The following is a 15,759-nucleotide window of genomic DNA, read 5'->3' on the forward strand; positions in this document are numbered from 1 at the left end:
CCACTCTGAGCAAGCAGGAGTTATAACAATATTGGAAGAGCCATTCTGTCTTGTGCTGCTTTTACTTGCTCAGTATAATTTGGAATGTATCGCTGAGAGCTCACCCGGCAAGTCTCAGATCTCTGGTATTATCATTTCATCTCAGTCCTCTCCACCTCTGGCCTCCATTCCTGACATGCACATGTCCTAGATAGCTCAAACCATGGGCCTGATTCTCCTTTACACATCAACATCAAACAGGCATAGTCCACTAATAACCATTGTGCTTGCCAGAGTGACCCTGGTTGATGGTGTCGTACCATCAACAAGACCCCTTTATGCCACTCAGGCAGTGTAAATGTCCTTAAAGTGGATATAAACTGCATTTGTACCAAGTGTAAGACAGTAAATGAGAATCTGGCCCTATCAGTTTATATAATCATGAATTTTTAACAGAATGGTATATATTTGCCCCTCTTCCATTGTTTGTGTTGCTGTGGGAGCTCAGAGTGTAGCTGGGTTTTGATTTCTCATCTTCTCCATTCAGGACTTCTCACTATTTCTCTTCCTTTTCCTGCTTGTCATTGCTGCTGGTATGGGGAGAGAAGGGAAAGTCTAACTGCTCTCTCTTCCTATGCTGGTGGTACCACATGAATGGGAAACCTGATGGACCAGTATCAGAATCAAGTGGAGGCCTCAAGAAAAGCTGATCTCCTCAGCATGCAGCTTCGAGCACAAGCATTAACCTGAGACCCCTCCCTATCACCAAATGAGCTTTGTGCATTTGCTGGAACTAAGAAACATAAAAACATTGAAATTACCATTGATGATGAGACAGAATTCCCTCTCAACAGTGGCCACCACCACGTGCTTCACAGAAACCTTATAGAGCTCAGTTATGGAATAATGTGTTCATATTATAGCAGTGGTGGGCAACCTGTGGCCCGTCAGGGTAATCCGCTGGTGGGCTGCGAGACAGTTTGTTTACATTGACCGTTGGCAGGCACGGCTGCCCACAGTGCACAGTGGCCCTGGTTCACCGGCCAATGAGAGCTGTGGGAAGTGGTGTGGGCCACTGGGAGCTGCAGGCGGCCGTGCCTGCGGACGGTCAATGTAAACAAACTGTCTCGCAGCCCTCCAGCGGATTACCCTGATGGGCCGTGTGCAGGCGGTAGGTTGGCCACCACTGTATTATAGACTGGGCTGGTAGTGTCACCTATTATTAAAGTTGCCCAACACTTCCTATTATTAAACCCAGTTTTCAGTTGCTCCAGGACTTGTTGGGGCTGGGCACTGGAACTGAGAGCAAAAACTCTTTCTCCTGTGCTCTCAATAACCTCCTGCTGGCACCTAGGCAGAAGGGAGGTAGAAGCTCTCTGACTGAAATGTAAAGGGTTCAAGAGTTGGACAATGGGGGAAGAAAAGGAGTAGTTTTAGACAAGGTGTCTGGTGAGATAGAAACCAGAGGTGGGGGGAGAAAAACTGGGACTACCTTCCTAGGGGGGAGACTAGGACTGGGAGTGTAGGAAGTGAGACAGATTGGAAGAGGATCTGGGAAAGGAGAAATGGGACATCGTGGGCAAGGAGACTGGGACTAGGAAAATAAGCCTGAGGAAGCAAGGAGAATTGGACTCGGATAAGGAGCCCCGGGGGAAGAGAAACAGGACTAGGACAAGAACCAAGTAAGAGGGGATGGGGCACTCAAAAGTTAGGAAATGCCAGAATTAAGGTTGCCTGTGCAAAAAGTGTTGCAACCAAGATAGGGGAATTCTGTATTAGGCCTAGTCTTGACAGATAAAAAGGAAATGATCACAGAACTAAAAATTAATGATAGCTTAGGTACAAGTCATCATGACTTGATTGTATTTATAATGTGCAAATGGAATAAAGGACAAACCAGTAATATATATACTAGGTGCTTTAAAATGGCCAATTTTACAAAACCAAAAACAATTGTGAGCCAAATAGCAGGGAGGAAGAATTTAATTATCAAAAAGGGAAAGATTATTGGAAGTTGTTTAAGAATGCTTTATGAAATGCCCCAAATGCCACAATCGAGGAAGAAGGCCATATTGTAATAAAACAAACCAACAAAATCACACCTGGTTTAGAAGGGAAGTGAAGGCAGCTCTAAAAAATAATGTATATGTATATATAATATATGAGAGAAGGGGGAAATTGATAGTAATAAATAGAAAGCCAAAGCTAAGAATTGTAAAAAAATGATAAGGGAAGCAAAGGCACACAATGAGAAGCCTATGGCTAGTAGAGTTAGCAATGAGAAGGAGTTTTTAAAGTATATTAGGAACAAAAAGAATCCTGACAATGGTATTAGTCCATTATTAAATAGACATGGTAGACCTGTCAATATAGAAAAGGCAAAAAGGTTCAATAAATTTTTCTGCTCTATATTTGGTGAAAAAATGAATGATGTAGTCTCATCACATGACGATAACACACTTTCCGTTCCACAAGTATGTCAGGAGGATGTTAAATAGCAGCTACTAAAATTAAGAACTTTTAAAATGAGGAGCTCACTGGACCATTAATGCTGATTTTCAATAAGGCTTGGAGAACTGGGAAAGGTCCAGAAGACTGGGAGAAAGCTAATGTTGTGCCAATATTTAAAAAGGGTAAATGGGATGACCTGGGTAATTATAGGCCTGTCAGTCTGACATTGATCCTGGACAAGAAAATGGAGTGGCTGATACAGGACTAGATTAATAAAGAATTATAGGAGGGTAATATAACTAATGCCAGTCAGCATGGGCTTATGGAAAATAGATCCCATCAATAAGCGCAAAGGACTACACATGGGAAAACATAATTCCAAGCATACATACAAAATAATTGGGTCTAAATTAGTTATCACTCCAGAAAGAGATTTTGGAGTCATTGTGGATAGTTCTCTGAAAACATTCACTCAATGTGCAGTGGCAGTCAAAAAAGCTAACAATGTTAGGAGCCATTAGGAAAGGGATAGCTAATAAAACAGAAAATACAGTAACTCCTCACTTAGTCGTCCCGCTTAACGTTATTTCATTGTTACGTTGCTGATCAATTAGGGAACATACTCCTTTAAAGTTGTGCAATGCTCCACTCTTACGTTGTTTGGCTGCCTGCTTTCTCCACAGCTGGCAGTCTCCCTACGCCCGCCCCCCAGCACCTCCTCCCACTGGCAGACTCCGCGGATCAGCATCTTCTCCCTCCTCCTCCTGCCCGTGGCAATCAGCTGGCTTGCGGCGTTTTGGAGGCAGGAGGGAGGAGTGAGGATTTGGTGCACAGGCTCCCCCTCCCTCCTGAACGCGGCAAGCCAGCTGGTTTTCCCTGGGCAGGAGGGAGGGGGGAGGAGCAAGGACTCAGCGCGCCTCCCCCCTCCCTCCCCTGCCTCCCAAACGTGGCAATCAGCTGGCTTGTGGCGTTTAGGAGGCAGGAGGGAGGGGAAAGGAGCGAGGACTTGACGCAGGCTCCCTCTCCCTCCCCCCCCCCGCCCAGGGAAATCAGCTGGCTTGCGGCATTTTGGAGGGAGGGGGAGGAGTGAGGACTCGGAGCGCAGGCTCCCCTGTCTTCCCCTGCCTCCCAAACACCGCAAGCCAGCTGATTGCCCCGGGCAGGAGGGAGAGGGAAGGAGCGAGGACTCAGCGTGCCTCTCCCCTGCCTCCCAAATGCGGCAATCAGCTGGTTTGCGGCGTTTAGAAGGGAGGGGAGGAAGGGGGGAGGAGCCAGGATGCAGTGTGCAAAGTAAAGGGGGAGGAGGTGGGGTGGGGGGAGAAGAGGCGGGTCAAGGGTGGGGGCTTGGGGAAAGGGGTAGAGTGGGTGGGCCGAGGGTTGAGCCCCCTGCCCCTGGTGCTTGCAGAGTAGGGGAAGCTGCCCTGGAATCTACCCCCCCCCCCATTTACATTAATTCTTATGGGAAAATTGGATTCGCTTAACATCATTTCACTTAGTCGCATTTTTCAGGAACATAACTACAACATTAAGTTAGGAGTTACTGTGCCTTAATGCCACTATATAAATCCATGATATGCCCACACCTTGAATACTGCATGCAGTTCTGGTCACCCCCTCTCAAAAATGATATACTGGAATTGGAAAAGGCACAGAGAAGGGCAACAAAAATGATTAGGGGTATGGAACAGTGTCTGTAAGAGGAAAGATTAAAAAGACTGGGCCTGTTTAGCTTAGAAAAGAGATGCCTAAGGAGGGATATGATAGAGGTCTATAAAATCATGAGTGGTGTGGAGAAAGTAAATGAGGCAGTGTTATTTACTCCTTCACCTAACACAAGAACTAGGTGTCATCCGGTGAAATTAATACTTCTCCACCCAACGTGTAGTCAACCTGTGGAACTTGTTGTCGTAGGATGTTGTGAAGGCCAAAACTATAACTGACTTACAAAAAGAATTGGACATATCCTCCATGACCTTATCTATCAATGATTATTAGCCAAGATGGTCAGGGATGCAGCCCCATTCTCCGGGTGCCCCTAAATCTCCAACTGCCAACAGCTAGGAATGGACAACAGGGGAGGGATCACTTAAAATTGCCCTGTTCTGTTTATTCCCTCTGAAGTGTTTGGCATTGTCCACTGTCAGAAGACAGGATACTGGGCTAGATCAGTAGTACTCAACCAGAGGTACACGTAGCCCTGGGGATTCTTAAAGGTCTTCTGGGGTACATCAACTCATCTAGATATTTGCTTAGTTTTATAACCGCTACACATATAGTGAAGTCAGGACAAACTAACACTTCATACGCCTTGTTTATACTGCTCTCTCTATATATACTGAAATGTAAGTACAATATTTATATTTTTATTTTATAATTATATGGTAAAAAGTAAGCAGTTTTCCAATGTACTGGTGTACTATGACACTTTTTTGTATTTTTATGTCTGATTTTTGTAAGCAAGTCGTTTTTAAGTGAAGTGAAACTTGGGGGTATGCAAGACAACTCAGACTCCTGAAAGGGGTACAGTAGACTGAAAAGGTTGAGAGACACTGGGCTAGATGATCCATTGCTTTGACTCACCATGGTCATTATTATGTTCTTATATCTTTTGTTGATGAGATTACAAGTTTGGTTGATTTAAAAAGTAATCGTGGTGATGTAATATAATTAGATTGCTGTAAGGTGTTTGACTTGGTACTGTATGACACTGATTAAAAAACTAGAGTGATATAAAATTTCAGCAAATTGTTTCAGTTGAAATGAACGAAAAATTTCGGAAATGTCAAAATAGTTTGTTTGGACAATGTCAAAATGATCTGTTTTGATGGTTTTTTTTTTTTTTTTTTAAGGGCTAGCTTGACAAGGGAGTTAGGCACCAATCACAAAACTGCCACTAGCCCAGTGGTTCAGGCGTTTACTTGGGAGGTAGGAGACCCAGGTTTGAATTCCTAGTCTGGAGCAGAAACTCTAGACTCATGTGAGTGCTTTTAACCATTAGGCCACTGGTTCTCAAACTTTAGTAACCCGAGGACCCCCATTTTGATTTTAAAATTTTGCCGCAGATCCCCAAACTCCCCACTCAGCCCCACGTCCTGCCGCCACTCCACCCCTTCTCCCAAGGCCCCATTCCTGCCCCCCATCCCTGCCCCTCCTCTTCCCCACCTCTTTCTGCCCCCTTTCTTCCCTCCTCCCCCTCCCTCTGAGTGCCTCCTGCATGCCGGGGAACCGCTCTTTCATGATGTGCAGGAGGCACTGAAGGGAGGAGGAGGAGCAGTTGAGTTGATCAGTGGGGCTTATGGACCCCCTGGAGTACACTCATGGACCCCAGTTTGAGAAACGCTGCATTAGGCTATTCTAGGGTGGGTCTGGGTGGAACTTCTGACTTGAATGGTCACTCAGCCAGAGAGAAAGTATGAGAGTAACTCTATAGACTGGTGGTTGGAGAACTCACTTGGGAGAGGAGACACCTGGCTCCTTTTCCAATGAGTATACAAAGTGGAATGGTTTTAACAGGAGAGATTGAGAGCAAAAACCGATAAATGGGAACATGGCTGTGACTTGTTCCAGTGGAGGCTGAGGACAGTTTTATTTTTCTGTATGCGTAGATGACCAGTATCTAAAAGTCAAGCTGTGCTTTTTGTTATGTTTGGCCAGATAAGTCTCATGATATTGTTTCTCTTTCTCACTGGGTAAGTGTGCAAACACTTCTGGCACAAATTATTGCATGTGCATATTTAAAATTCAGTCTGTGTGAGCAGCTTTGACATTGGCTTTCTATAAACACTTGTGCCAGTTGAACATGATCACTTGAATGTCCGTGAAGACTAAATACAAAAGCACAGTGAGCTTGACCAAAATAAATTAATTAAAAATTCAAACAAATATTCACAGTTAGGTCTGCAACCAGATAAAGAGAACAGGATGTTATGTTGTTTCTTGGGTATCAAACCAAGAGTTGTGAAAAGAATAAAGGGTTTCAAGAGGCATTTCCATTTATTGTAGTCTGTGTGTGTTGGGGGAGAGATGATATGATGGTCTATAGACACAAAGACTTCAAAGGCTAAGGAACAGAAGTGACGGCACAGCTGACCTAAGTGAACTCCACAGACATTCTTCTGGTGCTAATACAAATGAAGAAAGGTGAAGACTGATACTTGAGCTCAGCTAATGGTTGTGCAGATGGTGTGGAGAGGAGTGTTGTTGGATTCACTGAGTGCTTTTTTTGATGAGAGGCAATGGTTTTGGAATATACACAATCTCCACTTAAGCAGATGGGTTACCACCTTCTGGGTTCAAAACTGGCAGGTTTCTTAGGCAAGCTTTTAGGTTGGAAGGGAACAGAAGAGTTTTTGGGTAGTTCAGAAAAATCTGCCGTGTATCTTTTTAACACAAAGCTAAGATAGAAAAGAGAAATGTACAGCAACAGAAATACCAAGACCGAAAGATATTATTTGTGTACCTAGGGATCTAACTACATATGCAAGGGACATTCGCAATCCTCATCATGGACACATAGGCCATTATTGATACGGTATTTGTATGCAGAGTTCCATTCTATACAGATTATATTTGGATCCCTGAATATCACCCGTTCCCTCTGCAAAAGATTGGAAGTTTTGTCTTCCCTTGCAAAAGACCCAGTCCCTCTTACCTCTCAGTATCTTTAGGGGTGGGTGTCTTGGTGGCATTTACTGTCCCTTCTGCAAACCATTGGCTCAGGCAAATTCAGCAGTGCAGAATAAATGAAAATAGTAGAAAATGTCTAAAATACAAGGACAAGCTACTTTTAAAAGCAGGTGGTAGAGAGAGGAATAGCTACTAAATAGAACACGAAGCTCAAATTCTTTGGGAACCTGCGTAGGGTAAATATTTTATTCTGAGTCCTTCTAGCTCTAGTTTCCTCCCTCAAAAATTTAAAGCAAAAACCTTAACTGATTTAAGTGCTCAGGCAAATGACCACAGACTACTTTCATTATATGCTACATTCTCTTCTCATAGGGATTGTAACCCTTAAGGGTTAGAGGCCTGGTGCCAGCGAACCCTAGTTACTGTACTTAGGAAGCAAACCTGAGCATGGCAATCAGGTGCCTCCAGAGTAATTAGAGTTGGCTGGCCCCAGCCCTCTACCCTTTCAGGGGCAAGCCACCCAGTTGCAGAAGCCATCAGTGGTGTCTAGTAATGAGGGGCTAATGGGGCTAACCCCTGTCTTTCTTTAAAAAGCAAAAACCCTTTATAGCAGGTGTCTCTCTTCTCACTTTTCTGCAGCAGCACGATGGAAAGGAATACTAGAGCTGAAATCCTGGCTTCTTTTACGTTTAATGGGAGTTTTGTCATTGACTGACTTCAATGGGGCCAGAATTTCATCCGGAGTCCCACTTCAGTCCTAGTGTACACGGACTTTCACTCTAGCCCTTACTAGGAAAGTACCTTTTATTATTGTGTTGTAACCTACATCTATAGTGCTGCTAATGTGAAGAGTCAAAATGACTAATTATACAAAAAGCAACTTTTTAAAAAAGTGGCTTTCACTAGATTCTCTAGTTTACTGGCTGTGATCATTTCACACACACATTGGACACAAGCTACAGATAGAAATTACCTACAGTTTCACAGTTTTCACTTATGATCATTCCTGTACTGACACACAGCGAGGCCCAAGCTGTAATGTTCTGATCCAGATGTGTACTTCCCCAAAATCTAGATTCAGGTTTTGATTTAGCCCCATTTCTGGAGAGAAGGCTGGATTTTTCAAAATTAGGCATGTGCAATTTTGGGCAAATACCACATGTGCATGTTTAGAGCAAACAGGAATGTGTGCGTGCATGCCCAATGAGGTATATAACATGCATAGCCATGCATGTGCGCGTGCACCTGATTTCTGGGTATTCATGGGATATATGTTCCAATAAGCTAGGCATGTGCAAATTCAGATATGCAATTATACACAGCCAACTTTGATAGTCTGGCCAAGATTGTCCATGGTTACAATCAAATAGTGAACCTACTTTTGGGCTCTGGCCATCTGATCACCCTGCTTCTGATAGGAAAGGAATTAATTACATAGTTAAAAGGTATTTAATGGAATCGACAGCCACTGTCTCTGTTGAACACTGAACCCAGACTAATGGGTTTATCATGAGAACCTATTTCTAAAGGACATTGAGTCCCAGCCCAACGTGGAGAGTTCATTAAGAAAGTTGTTTCTGATGACTTTGACTCTGAGGCTTTCTGACATCCAGTTCTGAACATGTGGAAGGAAAAACTGATTTTTTTAAAAAGAGGAATTAACAGTTGCTAGAAGAGAGGCAACTGAGAATAGTGTATTTTATTTTTAAAAGCAACCATGAAACTTACAAGAAATGTGCTAACTTTCATCTTGATCACTGTAGTTGTATGTTGTATCCTCTCCCACTTTTCCATTGTTTTTTAACACCATAAGATCATCAGGGCTGGGAACATGTTGTTTTGTGTATTTGTATAGTACCTAGTGCAGCTTGCAAGCCACAAGTGGCTCTTTAATGTGCCTCCTGCGGCTCTTTGCAGCACATGATATTAAAACACTGGATGCTTTTACTCTGTTAACCATTTATCAACTTGCACTAAGTTATTAACTTATTTGCTGTGAGAATAATATATATACCCTAAATATTTCCCCTGTCATACTGTTTAAATATGAATAGTACTATAGTAAATGAAACAATGAATTAACACTACTGTGGCTCTTTAGGTAATGTTGATTGCTAATTGACTCCTGAACCATTGAGGTCCGAGTATCACTGATCTGGTGCAATGTAATGTAATTAGTGGTCATAGGCTTTATTAGAATGCAAAGTTAATAATAATAATAATACATCGACACTAACAAAGCCTATATTAGGTAAAGGAGACACAATCTTCTGGGGCCTGAGTCAACTCCCACTGAAGTTAACAGGAGTCTTTCCAGTGGCTCAGTGGGAGCTGGGTCAGACTCTTGGTGTACACCCTGGAGCTACCCTGTGTCTGCTCTTAAGTGTTTCTTTTTATCAGCCACACCTGCTGTGACTCTGCAATCTCACGTGATAGAAATAATCCAAAACATTACTGAATGGTCCACTTTTCCCGGCAGTGAGAGGGGGGTTCACAAGCAGCAAATCTCAATTAGGAAAGAAAAAGGGCTCTCTGATGACAAGGTGTTGATGATAAAACAAAAGAAAAAAAATGCTTATGAAACCACGGAGGAAGGAAACCGAAGAATAGAGAAATGCATAAGAAGTTGTAAATGATCAAAACCCAAAGGGCACCCTTGAAATAATGGAAAAACTTCCTTCCTCTTATTCTCCAGGGCTGTATGCCATTAACTCTCACACCCGTCCAAAGACATCTGAGCCCATTCCAGGTGCCATACCAAATGGGAAGCTATAGCTCAGGAACTTGTATTTACAGAGTGAATTTCAGATGTTTGCCAACCCTTTGAGTAAATGACCCAGGGCTAGGTTTCCTGTAAGTTAATATAAACAAAAGAAAATGAAAATGTCCAAAGTCTGGGGTAAACATGTACAGTGGTCAATCAATTGACACATTAATGCAATCAATGCTACTATGGAGCATTGTATGCATCTGTCTCAAGGGACAAGGAACATACCTAGTAAATGTTTGTTTTAGTTGTCTTAGTTAAACTTTAATTTTATCATCAGAAATATAGCCAAGATCTTATTAGTTTATCGGGGACTTTATTAAAAATAAAGAGCAGGACTGAGCATGTCAAAAATGGCTAGTGATTTTGGGTGCTTCACTTACCGAGTGCCCAACTTGACACCTTAAAGCATGTTCTGATAACTGGGCCCCTTTAAGGAGTCTCAAACTGGGCACCCACAAATTGAGGCTCTAACAATCATGAGTTATTTGTGAAAAGTTGGTTTTCCCTCAGCACAGTTTGAGTGGCAGCATATACCACTGCTACTCCTGGAGGAGCTCCAGAAAAGAATTGTGCCTCCCTTGCTCAGGGGGCTGGGGCTAGAAGGAAAAAGAAGTGGCATAGGAGAGAAGAGGTGAGAGAACACCTATTCATATGCCTTCCTCCTCATGCCTAGAGAGCTCTGCTAGCTGGCACACAGCGGATGGAGGCTGTTGTGATAACTGGGCCTACAAATTTACCCTAATTGTGTGTTCAACTGTAAAAAGTGAGTGTAAGTTCATAAGATGTCACTGTAATGTTACACCCCATAGTCTTTATAGAAATATGGTTATGATATGAATATGGCATAACTAAGATACACTTCATGCAAAATGGCTCATGTAAGATATCATTGGAAGATTATGATTTACTGAATGTGATTATCCAATTTGTATGCATGTATCATTTCTGTATCTAAAAGTTAGGAATATTGACTATGTAACAGTTACAACTGTGTGTGTACTTGGGGGAAACACCCACCAGACAGTAGGCAATCATCCTGAATGACCCATTTAAGAAGGTCAATAGAACTCTGAAGATACTAATCTTCCCTCCTTCCTGAAAGGTGTCCTGGGATGTAGCTGTGACACTACCAGGTCAGGTGGTCCTGTCTCTTGATACAAAATACCACCTTGGACACTGCTGGTGCTTTTCCTCTGTAGGGGGATGGGGATCAAACAAAGGTTTCCCGCCTTAGGTAAATCCTTTTTAAGGCTGGGGAGGGGATTAATGTGGACTCTCCTCCATTGCCTACCAAGAAGAGAGACTGATGAAAATACCTGAAGGGACAAAGGCGCTAACTTGAGGGGAAAGGCAAGGGTGAGTCCAGACTGAGACGGGGGCGAGTCTGTAAGAAGAAATAACTGGAACTCTAAGCTACAGAAACTCTGCAACTTGCCTAAAATAACATTTAGGGTGAGAAATTACTTCTTGAAACCAGTCTCTTTAAGATCTTTAGTATGCGTGTTTTGTTTTATTTGCTCAGTAATCTGCTTTGTTTTGTTTGCTATCCCTTATAATCACTTCAAATCTGCCTTTTATACTTAATTTGTTTTGTTTATTATTAAACCCAGTTTGTGCAATTTCTAACTGGGTGTGTGTGTGTGTGGCAAGATTGTGCATATCTCTCTTCACATAGAGGGAAAGGGCGAATTTTTATGAGCTTGCGCTGTGCAGATCTTTTTATACAGCACAAGACAGTATTATTTTGGGTTTATTCCCCAAAGGGGGTGTGCACGTGAGTGCTGGGAGAATCCTCTCTCAGAGCTGACTTCAATCTGTGTCTGCAGCTGGGCGCGTGTGTGTGTGCTGCAAGAGGCCGGAGAGCCTAATTCAGAAAAACAGGGAGAGGGAATCCAGGCTGGTGGAGCAGGAGGGGCTCAGTGAAATCCCAGTATATCAGGTGGCACCCCAGAAGGGGGGAGGGGAGTGTCTAACCCGTCACAGTCACAATAACCTATAATGACAAATGTTGGTGGGAAAAGGTACAAAAGGGAGATACTGAATTAGTCCAACAAAGAGACCTACTGATACAACTCTAGGACTGTGTTAAGATCACGCTTGGTGAACAAGAAAAGTGTTAAACCAGATATCAGTGAGCCAAACTGGTGTGTCAAAAATTAGGCCTAATTGGTGGACAAAATAATGAGGGGGTTGGGCTGTTCCACCCACCATTCCCTGTGTGGGTCCTTAAAGAAAGACACTTTTGGGGAGGAAATTGGAGCAAGTTTCACCATCACCTGAGACTCCAGGCCTTTGACATCCTCATCCTAAGAGAGATGTTTTGACCAGACTGGGCTGGAGAGAGGGATCCAGATGACACAGCCGCCTCTATGGCTCCAGCTGACTCCAAAACCCCTGGGATGAAAGGGGATCACACGTTAACAGCAATAACTTCTCCTTTCCCCAAAAGGGCAGTTTATTACCATCTCTGCTACCATCTAAAAGACTGTCAAACAAGGGGGGGAGTCTCTTCTAAAATCTCTCTCCCAGAAAAGGGCACAAGGGATGGCATTAAAACGAAAGCTTTATTTAATACATTACATGTCAAATACTTTAACTGTTTTTCCTTCTTTTCTTTATCTTTAATAAAAAAGTTTAAAGGATTTTTTTAATGGTGCGTTTGCCATGGTACCAGCAGGCCGAGGCCCCGAATCTTGTTTAACACTGTTTAATGTTTCACGGTGACTGAGTTATGTTTAGCCCATATATTCCATCTACATAGAATGCAACAGGGGGCAGACCCCTGACTCCACCCCTATTTATCCACCCACTGTGGGAGTATCACGCACGCAAAGCCACAATCTGAAGCAGTCTAATGCAGAGGACTGGAGCTGAGGCCTTCTCTCCAGCACAGCTACATTAGACTGAGCCCCAATCCAACCTAAAGAGATGACTGGTGTTTAAGTCCATAACACTTGCAACTTTATATAGTTAGATGGAGGAACAATGATTGCTATTTTGGAGAAAGGAAAGAGTTTGCAGGAATCACATATTCTGGTGAGAGTACTACAGGTATTTTTTCTTCACCAGTTTTACATTTTTTACTCTTGGGAGAGTTAATTACAAACAATTTAATTAAAATCTCTCTCATTAATGTTCTAGTAGCTTAGCAAGTTTGGGTTAGCTCAGCAGGTTGCAAAGGTTTTATTCTTTCAGTTATCCTCCCATTAAGTCATGCAGCATCAGTACTGTGCTTGTTTATCCTTCCCTGCCCCGGGTATCTAGACAATTGGAAATATCATTAAAGGAAAGATTCAAGGATCTCTCTATTTTTGGGTTGCCACCTATCCTGCTGAGTGCAGGACTCTCCTTCTCTATACTGTGCCTCATACCTGGTCAGAAGCTTTACAATGTTCCACATTTAATCTTTACAATGATATCAGTCATGAGGGTAAACCAATTGTACATGGGAGAGTTGTAATGGCAATGGTCAAATCTTGCATTGTGGGTAATGTAGTTCTTCAGGGATGGGCTGTACAGTATTTCCCATATCATACTGTAACAGCAACTTTGTAAGGGTGACTGAGAAATGGGGGGAAAGGATTGGGAAGGACTGGATAAAAAGAGAAGAAAAAAATCTGGTTTTACATCAGAAATTCAGGTCTTATTTATATAGGAAAAAAATCTTTGGTGTCTGGAGAACTAGTGAAATGATGTCAAAATAATGGGCAAAAGACTGAAAAATGAGAAATTGTATTTTTAGTAGACAGTTCAAAACTCTTTGCTTTTGGATTGTGATTTAACACCCACTTAAATTCAATAAGCAACGCTTGTGCAATGTATTGTGGTTTCCATCTTGCACTCTGGAGATGGTTGCTCTTCAGTTTAGAAATAACCCCAACAACAGCAAAACATCAATTGCTTCTAAACTGAGCAAATTTGATTCTGAGACCATGAATGTGAAATCTCACATTCCACTTTCACAGGCCTCTTAATGGAATAGTATCTCTGAAAACCATCCTCTCTGACTTGTATCATCCCTATATGTTGTTTAGCTGTAATTGGCGTGGTCTTTTCAGCTATCTCTATGCCTCTGGTTTTGAAAGCACTTGTCCCACTGAATACCTAGGCAGCATAGGGATATACCACTTTCCCACATGTCTTTTACGATAAGAAATTTCAGGATTGCTTCTAGGAATTGCTCATTGTGTTCCAATCTTGGAAAATACCAAAATGTCAACCACAATCTGAAATTATTGCCTTTGATTGTTTGATTAATCTAAACTGAATTCAAGAGTATCAGGCAACTGTAACTAACATTGGCTTCATTGTATTTTGAGTTTTCCTCTCTCAGGTTATTTAGATTATGGTCATGACTAGTCTGGCAAATCTCAGGAAATATCTCACAGATGCAGCTCAATCTGTGGCAGCAATGGTGTGAGACCTAGTGTAGCCTGGGCTCAGACATTTTTACTACAAAGTCGTGCCTAGAGCTCTGGCATGGTGATAAAAAATGTCAATGGCTCGTCCTTAACCCATCATTGCTACCACTGATGGAGCTGCGTCAGGTACAATGATGGAAGTCTGCTCCAAAATTGCAGGTGTAGATGCAGCCACAGAGAACGTGGCACATGGCCTCTCCAGTTTGGCTAATAAACAAAGAAGTATCATGGATAATGTATTCACACTAGCAGCGGTGATTCAAAGAGAACCTCTCAAATGAGTGCCATTTCCAAAGCTGTCTAGGTGACATGAATATCAAAGACTAAGATAGCCAAGTGTCTAAACTACAGCAAAAGCCAATATTCTCTCTCAATTTAAAATGGTTCTCAAATGCATGTGATTCTCAGAGTGGAGGGGAAATAATCTAATATGTGGAAGAACTTTGTTTATCTTGCTGCAGTGTTTGGCAATGTTATGTATATTGATTTGATTTTTGTTTTTGCGGCATCTGAGTGAATGACATACATCTGTATCTATCAAAACAGTAATGCCTGCTTTCACAGCTGCTTGTCAAGAGAAAATTTCTACATAAACCATTAAAACCAGTCTCACAGGAGAGCTGGGCAATGATATTTTATTGTGATCTAATGAAAAACTAACACTATAACATGTGGCACAATTTTCTTTTCATAACGATTGGTTAGAGAGTGTATATTTAGTAATGTACTGCACTCAGTTGTATGGCATTTGTTTGTGTAGCTGTTCCACAATCAAATAAGCTGGACAAGTGTTTAAATTGTAATTGTCTGTGGTAATATTTGTCCCTGGTTTATAAATCTGTTCTCAAAAGCCTTCAACCAGGAGTTTTTGCTCTTATATGGCCAGAGCCATTATCTGATGTCTAATGCAGAGGTGTGAGGGTCGCTCACACAGCTATAATTAGACGCCGACACAATCCAGCCAAAGGGAGGAATGGCTTTTAGTCCTTAATAATTGCAACTTTAAATAGCTAGAAAGTAGGAACAATGATTCCTTTTTGGATAAAGGAAACAGGGTTCATGAATAACAAGTTTTGGTGAGAGAGCAGATGCAACAATGGATTTGGGCTGCACAAGGTTCCAAAGTGCATCTGTAGACTTTTACAAAATCTTATAGTCAGTACTTATGGATTGTCACTGTTCATGACTGTTGGGGGGTGGGATAGCTCAGTGGTTTGAGCATTAGCTTGCTAAACCCAGGGTTGTGAGTTCAATCCTTGAGGGGGCCACTTAGGGATCAGGGCAAAAATCTGTACTTGGTCCTGCTAGTGAAGGCAGGGGGCTGGACTCAATGACCTTTCAGGGTCCCTTCCAGTTCTATGAGATAGGTATATCTCCATGTGTATTCCACTGTGAATAGCTATATAATACCTCTTCAGTGATTGCCTGACAAGAACAAAAACTCTTGGGTATAAAAGACCAATTTTACACTGACCATAGAGCTGAGCAAAATTCAGAATTCCCATCCCAGGG

This window comes from Malaclemys terrapin, chromosome 6 (assembly GCF_027887155.1).
Source record: "Malaclemys terrapin pileata isolate rMalTer1 chromosome 6, rMalTer1.hap1, whole genome shotgun sequence".
In the NCBI taxonomy this organism is placed as follows: Eukaryota; Metazoa; Chordata; order Testudines; family Emydidae; genus Malaclemys; species Malaclemys terrapin.